Source organism: Dermochelys coriacea, chromosome 22, assembly GCF_009764565.3.
Source record: "Dermochelys coriacea isolate rDerCor1 chromosome 22, rDerCor1.pri.v4, whole genome shotgun sequence".
NCBI lineage: Eukaryota > Metazoa > Chordata > Testudines > Dermochelyidae > Dermochelys > Dermochelys coriacea.
Genome location: NC_050089.1, coordinates 3313073 through 3335332, shown reverse-complemented (window position 1 = coordinate 3335332; position 22260 = coordinate 3313073). Strand labels below are relative to the sequence as shown.

The 22260-nt window shown below is 48.5% G+C and overlaps 1 protein-coding gene and 1 long non-coding RNA gene across 11 annotated transcripts in view; both read right to left on the bottom strand.

Annotated features, from left to right (window-relative positions):
- Positions 1-22260, bottom strand: part of ST3GAL4 (ST3 beta-galactoside alpha-2,3-sialyltransferase 4) — a 167440-nt gene that overhangs the window by 90216 nt on the left and 54964 nt on the right. The gene's annotated exons all lie outside the window — the stretch shown is intronic.
- Positions 16878-20018, bottom strand: LOC119846668. The gene is made up of 2 exons (XR_006276587.1): positions 19556-20018; positions 16878-19018 (listed from the first exon to the last, which is right to left on the bottom strand). It is a non-coding gene; the product is annotated as an uncharacterized LOC119846668 (long non-coding RNA).

Genomic DNA, 22260 nt, shown 5'->3' with positions numbered 1-22260 from the left:
AACCTAGGTCCTGCAGGATAGCTCCATTGGGAGGGAACTTGCAGCAGGGAGAAGTAGAGCTCCATATGAGAACACGAAGTGACACAAGCAGTACACTGAAAGAAGTACAAACCCTCCCCCACCCCGAAGAGTAACCCTAATAAATGAGCATACCCCAAAGTAATGGGCAAAGCTGGTAAGAGTCTCCCCCTTATCTGTTGTTTCACCTATCTATCGCTCATCAATAGGGGAACGTGTTCCGATTCATTTGGATCCCAGTCTGCGTATCCGTCCTTTGCAGTACAGTACTGTATGGTAGGTTGCAAACGACGGACAAGCAGATTGGGAGCGACGTGAATTGGAACACTTTCCCCTATTGTACAGTACTGTACTTGTGTCCGCCAGCGACCCGCAGGGCCACTGATCAACTCCTCCCCCTCCCTCCCAGTGCCTCCTGCTTGCCTGCCTCAATCAGCTGTTCAGCGGTGTTTAGGAGGTGCAGGGGGGAAGAGGGCTCCCGTGTGTGGACTCTGGGAGTGCACAGACCCAGCTGCAAGGGATCTTTCTTTAGAGATGGCTTTTGAACCCTCTATTAATAAGTCACTGATCTCTGAAGGTGAAGTGTTTCTGTGCTGCCGTTTATCCCCTCATGCCGGTTTGTTTGTAGGACCACATGTGGGCTTTGGCAGTGCCGAGGGCTCGGACGGGAGGCCACTACTGTTGCAGTTCATAGGCTCACTCTTAAGGGCTGACTCTCTGGAAAAGATCCTGGAAGTGTTTTTGTGGGTCTCTTGGAGGATGTGCATAGCTACACATAGAAACCTGGGGAAACGAGAGGTCAACATTTGGCTCTTCTGATCGTTCTAGTAACTTCTGCCTGCTCCTTGCAGGTGTGCAGACTCCCTGGGAGCCCTGCTCTCGTGACTGGGTACATTAGAGGGTGGTGAATGAACCGGAAGTGATACCTTGAGAGGGCAACATACAGCTGTATGTAACATCTGGTCACCAAACCACGCCCTATGTCCTAGGGCCACTTCCTCTCACCTGTGCATGATCTGTGGTAACTCTCGGAGCAGGGGTGGTAGCCCCATGACATGCCCCTTCCACTGACAAAGGGTGGGAGAGAGAGGCAGTCACACGGCAGGTCAATGGCAGAGCAGGGATAGAACATACATCTCCTTACTCCCCAGGGCCGGGGAATGGAGTCCTACAAAGGGCAGGTATAAATGGTCAGTTTTCTGAATGGAGAGAGGTAAATAGTGGTGTCCCCCAGGGGTCTGTACTGGGCCAGTCCTATTCAATATATTGATAAATAATCTGGGAAAAGGTGTAAACGGTGAGGTGGCAAAATTTGCAGATGATACAAAATTGCTCAAGATAGTTAAGTCTCAGGCAGACTGCGAAGAGCTACAAAAGGATCTCACAAAACTGGGTGACTGGGCAACAAAATGGCGGATGAAATTCAATGTTGGTAAATGCAAAGTAATGCACATTGGAAAACAATCTCAACTATACATATAAAATGATGGGGGTCTAAATTAGCTGTTACCGCTCAAGAAAGAGATCTTGGAGTCACTGTGGATAGTTCTCTGAAAACATCCACTCAATGTGCAGCGACAGTCAAAAAAGTGAACAGAATGTTGGGCACCATTAAGAAAGGGATAGAGAATAAGACAGAAAATATCATATTGCCTCCATATAAATCCATGGTATGCCCACATCTTGAATACTGCATGCAGATGTGGTCGCCCCATCTCAAAAAAGATATATTGGAATTGGAAAAGGTTCAGAAAAGGGCAAGAAAAATGATTAGGGGTCTGGAACGGCTTCCGTATGATTAATAAGAGATTAATAAGATTGGGACTTTTCAGCTCGGAAAAGAGACGACTAAGGGGGGATATGGTTGAGGTCTATAAAATCATGACGTGTGGAGAAAGTGAATAAGGACGTGTTATTTACTCCTTCTCATAACACAAGAACTAGGGGTCACCCAATGAAATTAATAGGCAGCAGGTTTAAAACAAACAAAACGAAGCATTTCTTCATACAACACACAGACAACGTGTGGAACTCTTTGCCAGAGGATGTTGTGAAGGCCAAGACTATAATAGGGTTCAAAAAAGAACTAGATAAATTCATGGAGGACAGGTCCATCAATGGCTATTAGCTAGGGTGGGCAGGGATGGTGTCCCTAACATCTGTTTGCCAGAAGCTAGGAATGGGTGACAGAGGATGGATCACTTGATGATTCCCTGTTCTGTTCATTCCCCCTGGGGCACCTGGCATTGGCCACGGTGGGAGACAGGATACTGGGCTAGATGGACCTTTGGTCTGACCCAGTATGGCCGTTCTTATGTACATGCTTCCTGCAGTTAAGGCTTCTTTCATCAGTTCCTCTCCTGAGCTGTTGTGGAGAGCCGAGTGCTGTTGAACAGCTGCGACGTCCCACTCCAGAAACAGCCACATTTCATTGTTGGATGAAGTAATTTCTGTGGGTGCCTCTCGGAAATGCAGCACAAACCTGGCATCCCAGGGGCAGGGGATGCTCAGGTGGCTTTGAGCCAAGTCTGGCCTGCTCAGCAGCTGAAACTGCCCTCATGTAGCCCAAACCAGGCTGCCAATGGGTGGCAGCACCACACAGACCTGTCGTTGTGGTGCCCACTATTGCCCTACTCCCAGTACATCACTGACAGTGAAGCTTGTTCATGGCCATCCTACTCTGCCCCCGCCCTGTGCGAATTCTCCCCTGGCCTGACGCAGTCTTTGATGGGCTGCAGAGGGAAGGAGCCAGAGCCTGTATTTTAGATAGACACAGACAGAGGCAGGCTGCAAAGACCATCCTCGGGGTTACGGAGCACTTTATGAAATAAGAGAATACTGAATATCTACCTGCTAGGCATTACCAGCCTAGGAATTATTGCACGGCTGTGACTCTTGCTTTCATTAAAGAGCAGGGCATTCATCTTGTGCACAGGAAAAATCCCAGCCACCAGAGTAGAAAGTCCGTGTTTCCCATCCTTTACTTAGGACCATTGCTCATTTCAGAAACAACCCACACACAGAGCAGAGGGCACTGGCTCCTGTGCCTCCCCTCCCAGGGCCACTGCCTGATCGGTCACTCCAAACCCACTCTCACATGTGCAGTATAAGCACCAGGCAGCCAACGGCTGCGTTCAGCGAGGCAAGGCTTCTTCTGGGCGGCTTAATGGAAATCAGGTATGTTTTCTCAGGGTAAGATTGATGCTTTCTCCTTCCCCAGCCAGTCTCGGAGCACACGCATCCCCCCCCTCTCCCCCGCACTGAGCGCCCTTACAGATTTCCTGGGACAGCTACCTTAAAAAAAGGGGACGATCCTGGAAAAACCTGGATAGGTGGCCCCACTCTCCCCAGCTGGGTCGCTGCTGCTGCCCTATATACCCATCTTGCCAAAATCTGACATCCCACCAGCAAGGGGTTAAGTGAGGCAGACGGAGGGAGGGCCCCACTACTCCCCTCTCCAGAAGGGAAGGATTCAAGATGACTCAATTGTTACACAACCCTGAGTAGGAGAAGCTGGGAACATCTGGAACGGCAAGAGCCGAAGCTCATGAGGTGCTCCTCTGCGCATTGCTGAGGCCTCTCTGGGAATCCCAGCGGAAGGGCAGTTCTGTGAGCGGGAGCCAGCACACCTGGCTGTCCCTGGCTTGCTGCAGGGCAGGAGGAGGGGAATACAGCCTCATGCTGCTGGCCAGAGACACCAAGAATCCTGGACCGGGGGGGGGGGGAAGGGCTCTAAGAAAGAGGACGACAGCCTGGCAGTGAGCGAAGGTCCACCTGCTTGCAACCCCGCTGAACGCAGAACCCCGCAGCTCACACAGCAGGCAACAGTTCAGTAAATCTGCTCCCAGTGGGTGCCTGCATGCCCCATGCACTGCCGCCAGTCCCTCCTACCCTGCCCCCGTTTACCACAGCCACCTTCCCAGCTCTTTGGGGCAGGGCTGTCTTCCGTTCCCTGCGTCCAGCGCCTAGCGCAATGGGATGCTACCCTGCAATACAACTGGAAGTAACTCATAGTCAATAGCCTGGCCTCCTGGCTCCCAGTTCAGCTGCCTCCATAGGAAAGGCCAGCCCCAAAGGGTTAAGAGAAAAACAGCCCGCGCTTCTCTTGCTGAAAAGTTCTCCTACGTTTCCGAGAGCCACAAGTTCCTGCCGAAGGGGGAGCGCTGAGGGCGGCTCAAGCAGCAATCAGAGGATATGTAACAAGCACAGGAGCACAGACCGTGAGAGACTAGAGCGTGGCAGGAAATAAAATTGGAGTCTGGCAGGCAGAGAGATTCCCTCCTGACCCTCCGTGGCCCCGAGCTTCAGGGTTAGAAGAACCACCAGCTCTCTGCCTACCCCGGCCAAGACAGACGGGTCACTCACTTGTTTGCCAGGTTTGGGTGTGGGGGGGCAGGAGACAGAATTCTGGTGTGTAAATGGAGCATTACTGAAAGTCTCCCATCAGGGAAGGGACTCGGGTTACCTTTCCCCTCCCTGGCACAAGTTCAGCACTGATCTAGAGCCCGCCTTGCCCAGACTGATGACTGGCCAGCACGAGTGGTCTCACTCCCACTGGTAGTGGACAATGGCCCATATCAAAGAACCCCACAGCCGGCCCCTCAATGGCCATCTCAGCAGAGACTCCCCTCTCGCTGCTGGAGCGCTCCCAACCTGCCCACGGGGTGGAGCCCCAGGGGCAGAAATCGCTGCCATCCGTGCTGCACCCCTTCCATGCACAAAGCACTTCTGCTGCCAGGCTGCCACGCGCTTGTGACGAAGTGGGAATGTTCTTAATGTTTTCTCTGAATACTGTGTGGGTGCCTCAGTTTCCCCTATGCAGTTCTTAAGTATCCCAGTGGTGGGATAAGGGTGTGTGATTGTGGTAGAGCCCTTGGGGGCCTGTGTGATGGTGTCTGCACAAAGAATGGCCGACACCCTGTCTCCTGGCAATTGATGGCCTGGGCCCCTCCTCTGCAAAGATGCCAACTGAAGGTGTTGGAGAACAAAGAGATTGGGTGGCCTCCTGGCCCGGAAAAGAGAAAGGCCAGAGGAGGGGCTGGAGAGTTTCAGTTTGGAGCTGGCTGGGGAAATAGGGGGAGGCTTAGATGGGGCTTTGGCTTCCCTGCCCCCCCAAGACGGACTTGACTGAGGGGTCCTATTCTCTGTACCTACAAGCTCTGTTTTAGACCATGTTCCTGTGGTCTAAGAAACCTTCTGTTTTACTGGCTGGCTGAGAGTCATGTCTGACTGCGGAGTTGGGGGACAGGACCCTCTGCCTCCCTCAGGAGCCCCGCCTGGGCGGACTCGCTGTGGGAAGTGCACGGTGTGGACGGGGATGCTGAATGCTCCGGGGTCAGACCCAGGAAGGTCGACGTTGTGTAAGCTTCTTGCCCTGGGGAGAGGAGGGTTCCTCAGAGTCCTGACTGGCTTTGTATGGAGTAGCTCCAGAGCATCGCCCGGGGACTCCGGGAGGGCTCTCCTCCTCAGGGCCACATCGCTTGGAGCACCACAGCCTCCCTGGCAGGCAGGTGAGCGTCCTGCCCATCGGGTCAGTGGGAACAGAACCCAGGGGGTCGGACTCCTTGTCACTGCCCACAACCACCAGAACCTGCTCCAGGGGTCCACAGAGATGGAACACGAGCAGAGTTCGGTGGTCCGGAGGCTAGCGCTTCCTACTGCACACGGGATCCCAGGCCATCCCCAGCAGTCACACGGCACCACAGTCAGTCCAGGCAGCCCCACTAGCTTCATTTGCTGGTATACGCACTTCCCGTTGGCCCTCCAACACCTCTCTCCCCCTATGCCTGTTCCAGTGCCCAGGGCTACCCCACACCCAACTGCTCCATATGGCATGTGGGACCTAGCATACAGAATCATCAGGCTGTGATCACCATGGGAGATCCCACAGGCCCAGCCGGTTCCCACCTTGCATGGGCACCAAGAGCAACCAGATTGTCTGAGGGTTGTGAATTCCTGCCACTCGGCAGCACCTCAATCCAGCCCAGAGGCAGGGAGCGCACGCAGGTGACTGTCTGGGCAGCACAGTGCTGGCTTTACTCTGCAGGACCAGACAGCACAGCAGAGTGCCGGGCACCTACGTCCAATGCAACCGGCTCCACCCCATCGTGAGAGCTTGGGAAGGATGCCATGTGGAGGGCAGGGCGGGACTCTCTGGGGCAGTGCTGGTGGGTGTTAGCTCAGCATGGGCTGGTTGGGCAAAGGTGCAGAATTTCTCTGGCCATCCACCCCAGCTGCAGTCCCCTCCATGCTCTTCCTGCCGTCTGGACTGGCTTCACTCGCCCTTACCCAGCAGCTTGAGCTGCTGCTACCGCAGGGATTTCCAACCCAAAGAAACTGTCACCGTCTCACTCCTAATTCCTGCCATCTGTTGACTGGCTCAGACGCAGAATTCAGTCTTTGTTCCCACTGGCGTACCCGGCACTGCCGGCTTTCCAGGAGCTGGGCTGCACTGGGCAGCCGGTTCCCTGAGCTCAGCAGATTAGAGCTTGTGGTTAATATCACATGCCCTCACAGAGACAGAGGAGGACTAAGACCTGGCTCAGGGGCCCCAAGCAAATGCATTTCCAGCAGCAGCTTCTGCATGTAGGGCTCTCTCACAGCTCCGCTCTGGTACATAGCAGAAAAGGGTATGAGCCACAGAGGGCTGCCCTGCCAGTGCTAACACTGTTCTTCCACTGCGAGGATTAGCTGCCCTGTCCAGCACAGCATCTCCCCAGCTAGCAGGGATCAGCATTGCCGCCAGGTGGACGTGACTTGACTAGGAAGTGGAAAGGGCACCGGACTGGGAGTAAAGAGATGTATGTTCTATCCCTGCTCTGCCATTGACCTGCCATGTGACTACCTCTCTCTCCCACCCTTTGTCAGTGGAAGGGGCATGTCATGGGGCTACCACCCCTGCTCCGAGAGTTACCACAGATCATGCACAGGTGAGAGGAAGTGGCCCTAGGACACTGGCCGTGGTTTGGTGACCAGACGTTACATACAGCTGTATGTTGCCCTCTCAAGGTATCACTTCCGGTTCATTCACCACCCTCTAATGTACCCAGTCACGAGAGCAGGGCTCCCAGGGAGCAGGCAGAAGTTACTAGAACGATCAGAAGAGCCAAATGTTGACCTCTCGTTTCCCCAGGTTTCTATGTGTAGCTATGCACATCCTCCAAGAGACCCACAAAAACACTTCCAGGATCTTTTCCAGAGAGTCAGCCCTTACTAGTGAGCCTAAGAACTGCAACAGTAGTGGCCTCCCGTCCGAGCCCTCGGCACTGCCAAAGCCCACATGTGGTCCTACAAACAAACCGGCATGAGGGGATAAACGGCAGCACAGAAACACTTCACCTTCAGAGATCAGTGACTTATTAATAGAGGGGACAAAAGCTATCTCTAAAGAGAGATCCCTTGCAGCTGGGTCTCTGCACTCCTAGAGTCCACGCACGGGAGCAAGCTTCATACCAAGCAAGAGGGGGCCAGCATCTGCCATTCGTGGGTTAACGTTTACAATGCAGGAGGCCACGCGCCATTGACAAAAAGCCAGCAGAAGTACCACAGCTCAGCCGGTACTAGTGGGTTTCTCACCAGGAGTCTCTGAACAGGCGATAACAAAAGCTATTTGAGTCAAACAATATTTACTGGACTCTTTATTTGAATTTTCAACAGCTCAGACTGCAGCTCAGCATGACACAGACCACTCAGGGGAACACCAGGCAACACAGACCATCACTCCCACGCCACCAACCACATGCAGACGGAAACCAGAACCAAACGCAGGCTAGAGGATGCTACAGACCAGTAGGAGGGAGACTTGTTTAGGGGTTCACACGCAACACTCCAGATAATTAAGCCTCAACACCCCTCTGGAGTAGTTCTCTATATTTACAGATGGGGAAACTGACTTGTAGGAAAGTCAAGGGACTTGCCCAAGGTCTCACAGTGACTTAGACTGTAAAATCCTTGGAGAAAGAAGGGGCTATCTTTTTGTTTTGTGTTTGCACAGCGCCCAGGATAATGGGGTCCTGGTCTATAATAGGGCTTCTATGCACTATGAAAATTAGACCATTAATCCTTTTTATTTTTCTTTTCTGTGATCACTCTAGGACCGTTTAAAAACATTTCAAAAGATCTGTTAATATCACCCTAAGGAGTGTGAAAACCAAAAGAATTTCTAGGTCTCGTTTATTTTTCTGTCTCTGTCATTTACTTTTTGCATGAACATGACAAGTAGGCTAGTTGGCTTTCCTTCTGCTCCCTTTTTTATTGTTCAAGTCAGTTTCACATTGTAGTTTTCCTACACTAGCATGGCCCTGCAAAGTTTGAGTTGCAAGCACTGCAGGGGAATGCTTCACTGGAACTTTAAAGGAGAAGAACACAAACGATTCAGAGATACAGTTCTAGTTGTCTGAGCTGGAGTAAAACAGAGGGATTGGTCAACAAATTAAAAATCTAAGGAAACTCTTACTCATGTACATGAGCATTCCTCATGTAGCTAATCAGCGCGATTACCCATGGCTCTCATTCAAACCAGCACTTAAGCATTGATCACAATTAATGGAATTTAAGCAGAAGCTTACATTTTAAACTTTGGGAGACAGGTCAGTCCTCGCTTATAGCCCCCCAACGTGACGCAAATACTCACCAGCAACTACACACCACACAACAAAAACACCAACCCAGGAACCAAACCCTGCTACAAACCCTGGTGCCAACTCTGTCCACATGTCTATTCAAGGGACACCATCATATGGGCCTAATCACATCAGCCACATTATCAGAGGCTCGTTCACCTGCACATCTACCAATGTGATATATGCCATCCTGTGCCAGTAATGCTCCTCTGCCATGTACATTAGCCAAACCAGACAGTCTCTACGCAAAAGAACAAATGGACACAAATCTGACATCAGGATTCATAACTTTCAAAAACCAGTAGAAGAACATTTCAGTCTCTCTGGTCACTCAACAACTGACCTAAAAGTGGCAATTCTTCAACAAAAAAAACCTTCAAAAACAGACTCCAACGTGAAGCTGCAGAACTGGAATTAATTCGCAAACTGGACACCATCAGATTAGGCCTGAATAAAGACTGGGAGTGGTTGGGTCATTACAAAACCTAAACTTAATTTCCCCAATACTAATTTCTCCCTACTGTTACTCACACCTTCTTTCAGAGTAGCAGCCGTGTTAGTCTGTATTCGCAAAAAGAAAAGGAGTACTTGTGGCACCTTAGAGACTAACAAATTTATTAGAGCATAAGCTTTCGTGAGCTACAGCTCACTTCATCGGATGCATTTGGTGGAAAAAACAGAGGAGAGATTTATATACACTCACACAGAGAACATGAAACAATGGGTTTATCATACACACTGTAAGGAGAGTGATCACTTAAGATAAGCCATCACCAGCAGCGGGGGGGGGGGGGGGGGGGGGGGGGAAGGAGGAAAACCTTTCATGGTGACAAGCAAGGTAGGCTAATTCCAGCAGTTAACAAGAATATCAGAAAAAGAAAAGGAGTACCCGTGGCACCTTAGAGACTAACAAATTTATTAGAGCATAAGCTTTCGTGAGCTACTCTTAGGTCTGTGATCGAGTGACCACACCTTCTTGTCAACTGTCTGTAATGGGCCACTCTCACCACTTCAAAAGTTATTTTTCCTCCCTTGCTATCCTGCTGTTAATTGATTTATTTCCTTAGACTGACCTCACATTTGGCAAAGCAATCCCCATCCTTTCATGTATTTATATCTGCTTCTGTATTTTCACGCCATGCATCTGATGAAATGGGTTCTTACCCACAAAAGCTTATGCCCAGATAAATTTGTTCGTCTAAGATGCCACAAGAACTCCTTGTTATTTTAACTTAAGTGCCTTGCTGAATCGGTGCCCACTTGAATAAGGATTTCCAGGACTGAGCCCTAGATACGGAGATAAATTTAACCCAAAAGCCCCTCTAGAGTTTTTCCTAATTACTGAAAGCAAGCATTGTTCAGTCAGCAATTCAACTCTGGGTAGTTGCAAACTACCAGAAGGAGCAAGGGGGAGACAGTACATGGCAGTGCATACATCAGAGAAAGAAACAAAGAATGAACACTGCTGCCAGTCATCAGCAATGTCACACTCATAAATGGGCTCTACCAGCAGGATATACTGTAGGCTTAAAATTCAACCCATATTGCCATTGTTCTAATCTAGACAGGAAATGATGGTCCTTTAGATTCCAAAGGGTTCCCCCTGCCTTTGATTTAAACAAATTAGAACTCCACCACACTGTCAGAGAATTCTATCCAAAAATGAAAGTTGCAGCGATCAAGTGATTGAAACCTGATGTCCTTCTCTCCGGGCAGCAGCGTCTAATGTTTGAACCGACAAATGAGCAGGTCTCTCTGGGTCTATTCCTGCCTCACTGCAGCCTTGGGTCAGCAACTCAACCACAGTGCCTCAGTTTCCCCACCAATTAGAATAGAAACACCATTCATCTGCCAGCTGGAGAGCATTGAGAGATTTAATTACAGATTTACAACGTGCTTTGAGATCCTGTAATAAAAGGGTGCTCTGGAAGTGCAATACAGTTTTTCCATCCGAATGCACAAGTTTGCCATATGGGAGACATTAGGATCAGACTAAAAATAAAATAAAAATACAATTGAACAAGCTGAGAGGAAATTAACATTAGAGACAGATCAAAAGCCTGGAAAATAATATACAAGTAGCAACTCTCTGAAAGACCAACAGGAAGTTCCTGGAAGAAAATCTGAATGGGATAAAGCATTTCACTAAAAAGCAGAGCTTGCATCGTCCTTGTTAAGGCAGGATTTTGGGATCTGGGCTTTCAGGAAGAGAGGCTGTTTTATAGCATATAGAGTAGAGATTGGCTGCAGTGCTAGAAACTGCAATTATTTAGGGCCACTGCTGCCCTTACAACACTAGTAACAATCCAGGACTTGCTACAGAAGAGTGATATGCTACTGTATTTTAACAGGGGTCTCCCTGTAAATGTCACACCTTAGCCTGATATAAGCCCCAGGCCCGTGCACCAAAGGTACATGCGCTTACCCACAAAGGCAGAGATGGACTGAGGAATGGATTAGTTTCTTTTCTCTGTTTCAAGGCAAATGCTCTTAATTATTATGCAAGGAGGGAAAGCAGGAGCACTCGAAAACAAACATGCATTGAGGACACTATGCTGGAAGTGTAACCCACACACCTCCTGGCTATGGTGTTCTGTCCATCTAGTTGCACCCAGATGAGCCAGAGAGAGAGATTGCACTAAGCTCCAGAGGCCCCAGGTTCGAGCCCACCCGCTGACGACCAGGGTCTGTCAGCGTTACAGAAGCCCATGTACTCTGTACCTGAATGCACTCACTGAGCACATGGAGAGCGTAGCCCAGGGTGCAGCGGGAGGCATTTGAAATTTGGGGGAGGGGAAGAAGAGGGAACATCATGGTTATTGCTCATCACCTGCCCAGAAGAATATTTTTGAGCAGGCCAACAGCATGTTCAAGTGTGCCATGGTAAGTAAGCCATGTCTTCCTCCGGCTGGTGATCCACACCATATAGTCAGAGCCTGCTACAGCTACCAGCTAATGGAGTTACTCTTTTTGCTCAAGTGCCAGCATGATTTTCCTGCCAAAGGACCAGAGTTCAATCCTTGCTGACGACCTGAGAATGAGCCATCAGGGAATGAGAGTTGGAACTCGCAAATAGGGTGTTATTACGCCAAAAAATAGGCCCCTATGGCTAACAAGTAACATTGCCAGTGAGCAGCAGTAGAAGGCTCTGATGCTCATGCTGTGGACTTGCACAGCTTACCTGTATATGCATTCCCAGAGCCAAGCAGCAGAAGGCCTGGTCCAAGGACGAGTCACCACACTGGAAAGCTGGAACCCCACTCCACTAGCACCAGTAAGTGCATGAGACGGAGAATGAATAACTTCCCCCATCTCACTAACCTGCTTCCCAGCTCCTCTCACTGTACCTAGCCGTGCCCCACTGCCCAAACACTGGAAGGACCAGCCCCTCCCTCGCTCCAAACAGGAATTCCCCTCCCCTCCTCAGAGAGCCACAGCCATCCACCCTGGAATGCATCCCCATCACTGAAGCAATGCTGCTCAGTTCTTTATCATGCAAGCGTTTCTCAGCCCCTACTCATTGCCCTGGCTATGAACCCGTTTAACTAGAAGAGCCAGCAGGGGCACTTTAGCTTCTGCAAGGCAAGAAACTCAACCTCTGTGCCTGGGTTTTCCCACCAATTAAAATGGGAACACCACACATCTACCACCTGGGGAGTGTTGAGAGCTTTAATTACAGATTTGCAGAGTGCTTTGAGATCCTCTAATAAAAAGGTGCTATGGAATTGCTATGTTTTTTCCCTCCTGCCATATGGGAGACATTAGAAGTATAATAGCCCTGGCATCATACAGCAATCTAAAGAAACCCACAAGCTGAGAGGATAATTACATTAGAGACCGATAAAAGGCCTGGAAAATAAATTCACACACAACTCTCTGAAAGACCAATAGGAACTTCTTGGAAAGCCTGAATGAGATAAAGCATTTCATTAAGGAAGTAGACCATGCATGGTGCCCCACACATCTCCATCCAGACTGGGTGCTACCGGGGCTAAGGGGACATTCATTCAGATGATTTTCAAGGGCTCCAAATTATTGTTCGAAAGGGCCAAATATGTGCCAAGTTATCCAATGTTAAGCAATGGAAGTGACAATGACATGGTCCTGGCTCAGTAACCAAATTTTGCCTTTTTAAACTCAAAACTCAACATTTGCCAGGGATCCTACTAGCTGCTGGACTGCTGGAAGATTGTTAGTTTTTTAAATAGCAACATCCAAGGCCCCAAAATACCCACTTGCCTCACAATAATGGGACCCTAGAACTGACCCTGCCTCCATCCCCTCATCATCTCCACATAGACAACTCTGGTGTTCTGCTAAAAGACCATTCCAGTTAAAAACATCTGGATGTGCCAGGTACGTCGCATGGCATGCGGGCTGCCCAGGCATTTCCCAGATGCGCCCAGTGCATTCAGCAGCTGCAAAATAATTAACACAAGAGGGGGCATATGCTCAATAGGTAGAAGCCATTGGATTCCTCCCAATCTGACCAGAGCGTTTCCAAGAGACGGATTCCTCTGCCATCCCAAATGCTTCGAGCCCACAGGAGCTCCTTCCAAGGGGTGTGTACGCTCACCACCACACACAGTCTCCTCTGCACAGCAAACGTCCTGAGTAGGCCAATCTTTTACCATCCCCGGTTCTCCATGTCCCATCCAGGGGAAGCCGGATAGATGGGTAAAGGCAGCTCCAGAGCCAGTGAATGACAAACACCTCAACAGAAGGGAAGAGGAGGAGAGAGATGCGAGATGCCGCTACAGCCGAGCGAAATTTTTCATCCAAAACCTTCTTTTCTTGATCCCTCCTCCCCCAAAAATGCACATTCAGTGACCCCAAACCCTTTCGCGAATTCGTGCCAGTTTCACTAAATTGCACATGGTCAGAAAAGGACAAAAATTCCCCAAAAAAGTCACAACGTTTTGTTGCGACATTTTCAAACCGTAAGGTTTGGAGTTCCTGAATCCACTATTTGTTTGGCAATTTTATCAAAAGATGGTTTTTGAAAAAAGTGAAACACACTTGAAATCCAAATGAAATGTTTCATTCACACCCTCCCCTCCCCCAACCCTCCAAATTTTTCTTCTTCATTTTCTCAGATTGGCCAGCGGACTGAAAAATCCATTATTCACTTCACTCTCCTCCTCTCTGCCCCGCCAACTGCGTTAAGACCCCCACCCCCTCTGAGATGTTGATAGCACTGAGCTACAATTTTGCTTCAAGGCTGACAGGACCCACATCAAACCCTGAGGAAACGGGCTGCGGCTTTCTGCTCAGACGCTGCCAAGCCCAGCACTCGGCCCTCCCTGTGCTGCTTCAGGGGGAGAATCACCACTGAGCCCTGCCACGCGGTGGCTTGGATCGCACAGCCTGCCCGTCACAGCCCTCAGAGAGCTGGCAAGCTACAATATGCCGCCAAAAGAGCAAACCTCTCCCACAGAATCTGTCTGCGAGCTGAGCAAGAAGTGGGGCTCCCCCGCTGGGCTTCACTCAGCTGCCTGCCAAAAGGCAGAGCTCTCAAGGGCAGAGCCAGCACAGCCTGGTCTGCTGCAGGGCGCCCCCTCAGAGCTGGGGCTGACAGACACACCACGTCTGCCTCCTACCAGTGTTTAATTTGTGCCAAGGCTTGTCAGGCACCTCTGGGCTTGCTGCATCAGTTATGAATGTAAAAAAATTGCTTGAGCCCCAGCACCTCCTTCATTACAAATTATGCACTGCCTCCTACCCAAGTTAGACCCTGGGTTCAAGGTGACATGCCAGGAGATGCGCCAGGCTCTTTAACACCTTGTTCACCAAGATCTTTCATACCAGAGAGAAGGGAAAAGGCTACAGGATCGAGGGAAGCCAGAAAGAGCACCGTGAAAAGCAGGACACAGCACCAAGACACATTTGCACCAGGCTCCACCCCGCCCACACTCTCCAGCTAATCTGGCTCATTGAGCAACGAGTCCTCTCGTTTACTGATGACCTCACGCTACCGTACGGCAAAAGGAATCTGACATGGCTGGGCCATGATGCAGCCATCCCCTTGGAACAACTTATCCAGGGTTGGGATGGATTCTTCATCACTGGTAACTGATAAATCAAGATTAGATGTTTTTCAAAGAGACCTGCTCTAGTTCAACAGGTATGAATTCAGGGGAGTCCTCTATGATACAGAGAGCCCTACCAAACTCACAGTTGTGAAAAACACAGCACGGACCATGAAATCTGGTGTTTCCCGGGAAATCTGGATATTGTAAGGGAGTAGCAGTATTGCCACCCTTACTTCTACACTGCTTCAGAGCTGGACAGGTGGAGAGTGGCAGCTGCTGGCCAGGTGCCCAGCTTTGAAGGCAGTGCTGCCGCCAGCAGCAGCACAGAAGTGAGGATGGCAATACTGCAACCACCCTACAATAGCCTTGCAACCCCACCACGACCTCCTTTTGGGCTGGGATTCCCATGGTTACAACACCATGAAATTTCAGATTTAAATATTGGAAACCAGGAAATTTGAGATTTTAAAAATCCTGTGACTGTGAAATTGATCAAAATGGGCCGTGAATGTGGTTGGGCCCTAGTTATTGAGGAGGTCTGACCAGATGATACCGATGGCCTTGGAATCTATGAAATCCCCACACATCCAGGTGTGTCATGATCAAAGCCTCCCACTTAGTCACAATTCTGCAATGCAGCAAGTGTCACAGCTGGGTGGTGGACAGCCAGACCCAGTAGTCAGAGCCAGAGTCCTCAGTCACAAGACAGGAGTCAGCTGGGTCAGGATAGCAGGATCTGGAGACAAACTGGAGGTCAGAACCACCAAGCCAATGCCAGGAGTCAGGCCGGGTCAGAATGCCAGGAATTCAAGCAGTGGGAGCAGAAAGCACAAGGCGCAAAGTTGTTCAGACCAGTTCCTGTGCTGATGGCTAGCCCAACTTAAGCCAGCAGCGGATCAGCTGGTCCGGGACTCCACCAATAGAACTGCAGGGGCAGAGCCTCAAACTGGGCTTCATGGGTCCTAGGTAAGCAAGCGTCAGCAGGCTGCCAGGTGGAGGGCTGGAGCATGGCTGTTCCTGCAGACCCAGCTTCAAAACCTGTGGGTCAGGACAGTGAGGGCATCTCTCCCAGCCAATGGCTCCAGCTGCTCTGCACACAGCCATGTAGAACACTGCCGTGCACCCAGGGGGTGGATGCTAGGGGAAGGAGGGTGGGTTTGTTCTTTTTCCACGTGAGGCCTAGGATAGCCCTTCCCACAGGAGGGCAGCTCTGGTGCTGCGTGGGGTGGGGGGCTCCCTACTCTCCCCTTGCACACCCAGGAGGCCTGCCTGCTCGATGGCCTATTCCTCTCTTTGACAAGGGTCACTGGCAGGTCCCATCTACTTTCCAAGGTGTCAGGGGACGAGCACTAACAAACATGACTGAGGCTGTCACATAGATGGGCCCACAGCAAGGGACGGAGCGGTGCTATTTTAAAAGGAACTCAGTGGAAGACGCCCGGATCAGCCGGAGTCCTCTTGAGGAGGTTGGCGCCTGGACACCCTTCGACCTTGGGAAGTAAGAGAGACAGACATCAGCATTCCCTATCTCCCGACCACAGTCATGAAATCCACCCAATCAACCAAGATCAAAGGCTAATTGCTACTTCCAGAGAAGTCAACGGCAAAACTTCCAGAGATGGCAGTGGGAGCAGGGTTGTGTTGGTTACATTCAGATGATAAAACATCAGAGGCCACATTGCTACTAGAAGATGCAATATCTACAGAGGATGGATCACTTGATTATTACCTGTTCTGTTCATTCCCTAAAGCACCTGGCATTGGCCACTGTCAGAAGACAGGATCCTGGGCTAGATGGACCATTGGTCTGGCCCAGTCTGGCCGTTCTTGTGTTATTGATTAGAGACCAACGGTCAGGCCAGTTCCTGCTGCCCTTCCTCAGAGCACAAATCAGCAGCTATGGATTCAGCAAAACCCACCAGCTCCTCAGCTGCTGATCAGCATGCAAGTCACAGGAAGGTTATGGCCTCACACAACTTCATTCACAACCCTTTCTAGCATAAAAATATCTTCAAAAAGACTGTCGTTATGGAAAGAGACCTCCGCAGAACTGCTGAGCAGTGACAGTTTGAAAGATGGAGTTCTTTTAAGAGGACATGATGAGCGAGATTTTCAACACCTGGCTGGAACAAATGGCAAAATACTTCAACCCAGGACAGGGACTTTTTTTTTTCCTTTTTCTTTTTTTGTTTTTTGAAAGTATCAGAGTAGGGTTTTTTTTGTTTTTGAAAGTATCAGATCCCAGTGCTTGGGAAATGTTGGCTGATACTGAAAGCTTTTGCCCCTGGTCTGACAAAGAGCTCTCCAGCCCTAGCATGTCATGAGGTATAAGAGTCACATCATTCTGATTACCTTCATGCCTGGATAGACATGATGGTAATGGAGGCATTAGATACATAGGAGATCAGATCACATTAAATAGCAGCTGAGATGAATAAAGATCCTTGTTGAGTCCTAAACTCCACTCTTGAGCCATGGAATTAATTCCAGCTCTGATAAATGCTCCGGCTGGTTCTGATTTTACCCAGACAGGTTTTCCCCCTCGACCTTGGCTGATGCCTCCAGGAAGAGTGGAGACCCCAATGACCTCCAGGGAGATGAAATAGGATGTCTCTCACTGCACGATTCAGGCAGGAGAGAAATGACTATGAAGGAGAGGAGATAGTGTCCGCTTCATGCACAAACATCTTGGAAAATCAACCATGCTGGGGAAAAGTAAAAAAGTAACAGTTCAGTGGGCTTTCCATGACCCATTGCCGTTTGCAAAATTTATCAGAACTCGGCAGCTCTTTAAAAGTATTTTACACAACTCCCACGAAGGATAGAGCACCGACCAAAAACACCCTCCCTCCTCAATCGGCATTCTGGAGCCAGATGGGAAGGTCTGAGGTTGCAACTGATCTAAAAACGAATGCTGGCTACTTAAAAAACCTCTCTGGATGTCTGTAAGAGGGACCTGGTTGTCCCAAATGAGAATGAGGGGAGAGATGGAACAAGAGTTAAGGACAGCAGAGCATGAATGCCTTGCAATGCTGCATGGAGAATTTCAGAGCAGATTGCAGGGATGGCACTGGTGGCTGGGGGAGCAATTTTAACAGGAATGGGGAGCACACTTTAATGCCACAGAAGGTTAATTCTAGTTACATCGACTCCCATGGAGTAGCTGAATCATTAGCATTTAAAAGTTCCTGCCCACAAGCTGTAATGCATGACCAAAAAAAAAAAAAGAAAAAAAGAGAGGCATGATCAAAAGCCTCACAAGAGCCATTTTCTTTAGCCAATAGGTCATTAGTAAACACTGTAATTAAGGGCTCGGGAGAAAGCCGGTGGAACACTAGTGAATTTGGAACAAACCCATTCAATTAAAGGCACATACATGGGAAATGCATACATCAGATCTTCAGTCCTTTCTGGGCATCGCACAGAACCAGCCCATCACACCAGAGCCATTGGCTGCCTATGAAACGTGCAGAGCTGGGGACATCTGGAAGGCAGAAAACACTGGTGCGATTCTTTGCAAGCAACGCAATCAACAGGGTCAGTCGTCCCATTCAAAGCAAAAAGGCCTCCTTTGTTCTCATGCTGGTTAATCAGGAGACTCTTGTTCAGGCAGCTTTTAGGCTCTTCCATTCTTAATCACAGGCTCATCCTCTTTTATACAGTGGCTGTGCCCATAGTTCAGGGCTAACACTTCAAAGGTCTGTTGGTCTCCCTCCCTAAGCAACGAGGAACTTCTGTTTAAGGACGTAGGAAGATAGGGGCTGTGCAGCCTTAAGTTTTGTATTATTTTTGTGCCTTATACTTCCCCGAGTCAGTTCTCTTACAAAATTAAAGCCCAAACCGAAACTAGTTATGTGACAAATAGGTACTCAAAGTTTCAAAAACCTGCTTAAAGTTTTTCCCTATGATTGAAAAACTTTGTAATTGGATCCTAAAAAGCTGTAGATTTACTTCAACTGTAATCTGCAGTGGGCTGAATAGGCAAAAATCTGGCCATGCTTGTTTGTCTTCACTAGACAGCCACAAATAAGGCAAAAGAAAACCTACCACATTGCCTTGCTCAGACTCAGTGTAGAATTAATAGCCACCGAGGCGATAAACCAGTCGGGCTTGTATAAATGGCATGTTATCTTACTTTGCAGGCTACATCTAGGAGCAACGGAACAACACCGGAGACCAACAGGTAATGAATAAGCTGACTACAATCACAAATGTCCTAAGCAATGCCACAGATATCTGAGTTATTATGGGTTTCAGAGTAGCAGCCATGTTAGTCTGTATCCACAAAAAGAAAAGGACGACTCGTGGCACCTTAGAGACTAACATATTTATTTGAGCATAAGCTTTCTGATGCATACAGTGGAAAATACAGTGGGGAGATTTTATATACACAGAGAACATGAAACAATGAGTGTTACCATACAGACTGTAACAAGAGTGATCAGGAAAGGTGAGCAATTACCAGCAAGAGAGAGGGGGAGGGAGGGGAAACCTTTTGTAGTGAAAATCAAGGTGGGCCATTTCCAGCAGTTGACAAGAACAAAAAAAATTCAAAAACAGACTCCAAGGAGAGATTGCTGAATTGGAATTAATTTGCAAACTGGATACAATTAATTTAGGCTTGAATAAAGACTGGAGTGGATGTGTCATTACATAAAGTAAAACTATTTCCCCTTATTTATTTCCCTCCCTATTGTTCTTGTCAACTGCTGAAAATGGCCCACCTTGATCATCAGTACAAAGGTTCTCCCCCCCGGACCCCCCCACTCTCCTGCTGGTAATAGCTCACCTTACCTGATCACTCGTTACAGTCTGTATGGTAACACCCATTGTTTCATGTTCTCTGTGCATATAAAATCTCCCCCACTGTATTTTCCATTGTACGCATCCGATGAAGGGCGCTGTAGCTCATGAAAGCTTATGCTCAAATAAATGTGTTAGTCTCTAAGGTGCCACAAGTCCTCCTTTTCTTTTTGAATTATTATGCTTAGGGACATTATGGCGACAGGACTTTACCAGTAAATATATGCATACATGATAACAGTTGTCACCACAATGATTATAAAGATACTGATGAAAAATGCAACATATTTCTTGGAATAAAGAGGCAACGCTGTTGAGCAGTCTGGTAAATTGTTAGTACAGTTCCAGCTGAAGACTGATAAGGTACTCAGGGAAACTGAGATAAACCAATACAAAGGAAAACCCTGTACTTTTTATTGGCACCATAAGGCCTCCTTTTAATCATAGTCAAATACCTCTCGATGGCTCCGGCTAACAGATGAAACGTGGAAACTCCTAGCTCATAAATAACTATAAAATAAATCAATTGGCATATAAATATTGTACTTACATTCAGTGTATGGCATATACAAGTCATTGTCCGTATGAAATTTTAGTTTGTACCGACTACATTAATGCTTTTTATGTCGCCTATTGTAAAACTAGGCAAATATCTAGATGAGTTGATGTACCTCTGTGTTGAGGGGCTGTACTCCGCTCCTGGGAGAAAGGGGAGGGTGACTGGGGAAGTGGCCACAGCAGCCCTGATAAAAGCGCTAAGGGAGGAGCTGAGTCTCTCTCGCTAGCCTTGGAGGGAGAAGGGCCTGGCTGCCTGGGAATGGAGGGTACCTGATGCAGAGCAGGGCTGGGGAAAGCTGGGGAACTCCAGCCTGGCAACTCCACAGGCTGAAGCCTTGTTTAAGGCCTAAAGAGGCACCGGGGTGAAGAGGTGTAATTTGGGGATAGGCAGTGGCAGCTGGTCCAACCCCGTTGCCGATGATGAGTGGCCATGACAGATTGCAGTTTGCCCCAGAGAAAGGGGGCTAGATGATGACTGGCAGTAGCCACTGAGGCAAGGTGGGCATAGGGTTTGGGGGTTCCCCTAGGAGGGGAGACCCAGAGCATGGGGTACTGCTGGGGGCAGAACCTCAAGGTAAAGAGCAGCAGGGTCTGGGAGCGACACGGGGACCTGAGGCAGTAGAGACACCAGCTGACAGGATCCGATGAAGTGAGCTGTAGCTCACGAAAGCTTATGCTCTAATAAATTTGTTAGTCTCTAAGGTGCCACAAGTACTCCTTTTCTTTTTGCGAATACAGACTAACACGGCTGCTACTCTAAAACAGCTGACAGGAGGCGCTCGGAGACTGGAAAGAGCTAATTCCCAGACAACCAGCACACCTTTATGTATCCCCAGGGGTATATATACCCCTGGTTGAGAACCACTGATCTAGGCCATCCAAAAGTAGCCGTTGAATCCCTCTTCAATCATTCCCTCTTCTACTTCAGCTGGGCCTTTTAGTTTCTCCCCAGCCCTCTGCATTAGGTCTTTAATCACCGTAACATCAGTAATTTCTCGTTATTTAATGTTGTAAAGCATCTCGGATTACAGCTGGTATAAAAGTAAAATGTAAAGTGTTATATAAAAACACAAATAATTCTTCAGGTCCCCTCGAATGTAATGAGAAACAAAACCCAAAAACCAAACAAATGTAACTGTGCTTTTGGAGGGACAGCTACAAAATATCGCCAAACATGTAACCCCCGCAATGTTTTTGTTAATCTTGTTGATCATTTCTGAAGCCCATTGTATGGAGGAAATAATTCCTCAAAGTGGGAAAAAGTGCTTCTGGATGACAAACGTGCTTGCCCATGACACCTAACAAAGAATGGCTACCTACAAACCCGTTTCACTGAAGGAAAAAAAAAAAAAATTTCAGTCAGTTATCACTATTCCCCTAAAATCCAGGACAGTTCTCCAATCCCCATGTCCTGGTTTACATGTTAAACTTTTAAAAGTTTATTTCATATGATGAAAAACTTTGCGTTTAGCAAAAGAACATGACAAAAATGACAGTTTTAAACTGAGAAAAGAAAGTCAGGAAAGGAGGTGGGCGGAATGGGGAGGGAGTGAACTTGGCACTGCTACTGCAGAGACTACAGACTCCTCTCTGAACTTCAGCTGTCACAAAGCTGTGGATTTTGTCATTTAAATTTTTTTTTTCTTTATTGAAAAAGCCATTAATTGTGGGGTTCATACTGTGCCTTAAATGTTAACGCATTCTTTACATTTACAAGTAGAGCAGTCTTTGGTTGGGTTGTTTTTGTATTCTAGTCAATTCACTTAGGCAAAAAACTTTAAAAAGCAAACAAACAAATTTATCGTGGGATAAGTCCCCAACCCAAGAGCAATTCTGTAGCAGCAGCAAATGTTAAAAGTTTTTCCACCAACTGTGGCAGTTGCTGTTATAGCAAAAAGGATTTTGACCTGACCTGAAGTTTAAGTAACACACACTCTGTAAACTTCAATCTCTTCAGAGATGCTACAGGGAGGGGTGAGAAGGAGGACTCTGGGGTCAAGGCACTAGACTGGGACTCAGGAGATTTGGACTCAAACATCCAGCTCTGCCCCTGACTTCATGTGCAACCTTGGGCAAGTCACTTTATCTCTCTGCATCTCCATTCCCCATATGGAAACACTCTTTTCCCCAACACTTGAACTTGTGGTATAGTAAAATATGGACTGTCCTTGTGATGGAGAAGCTTTCACACCAAGTGAGTACACGCAAGAGAAGCGCCAAAAAGATGA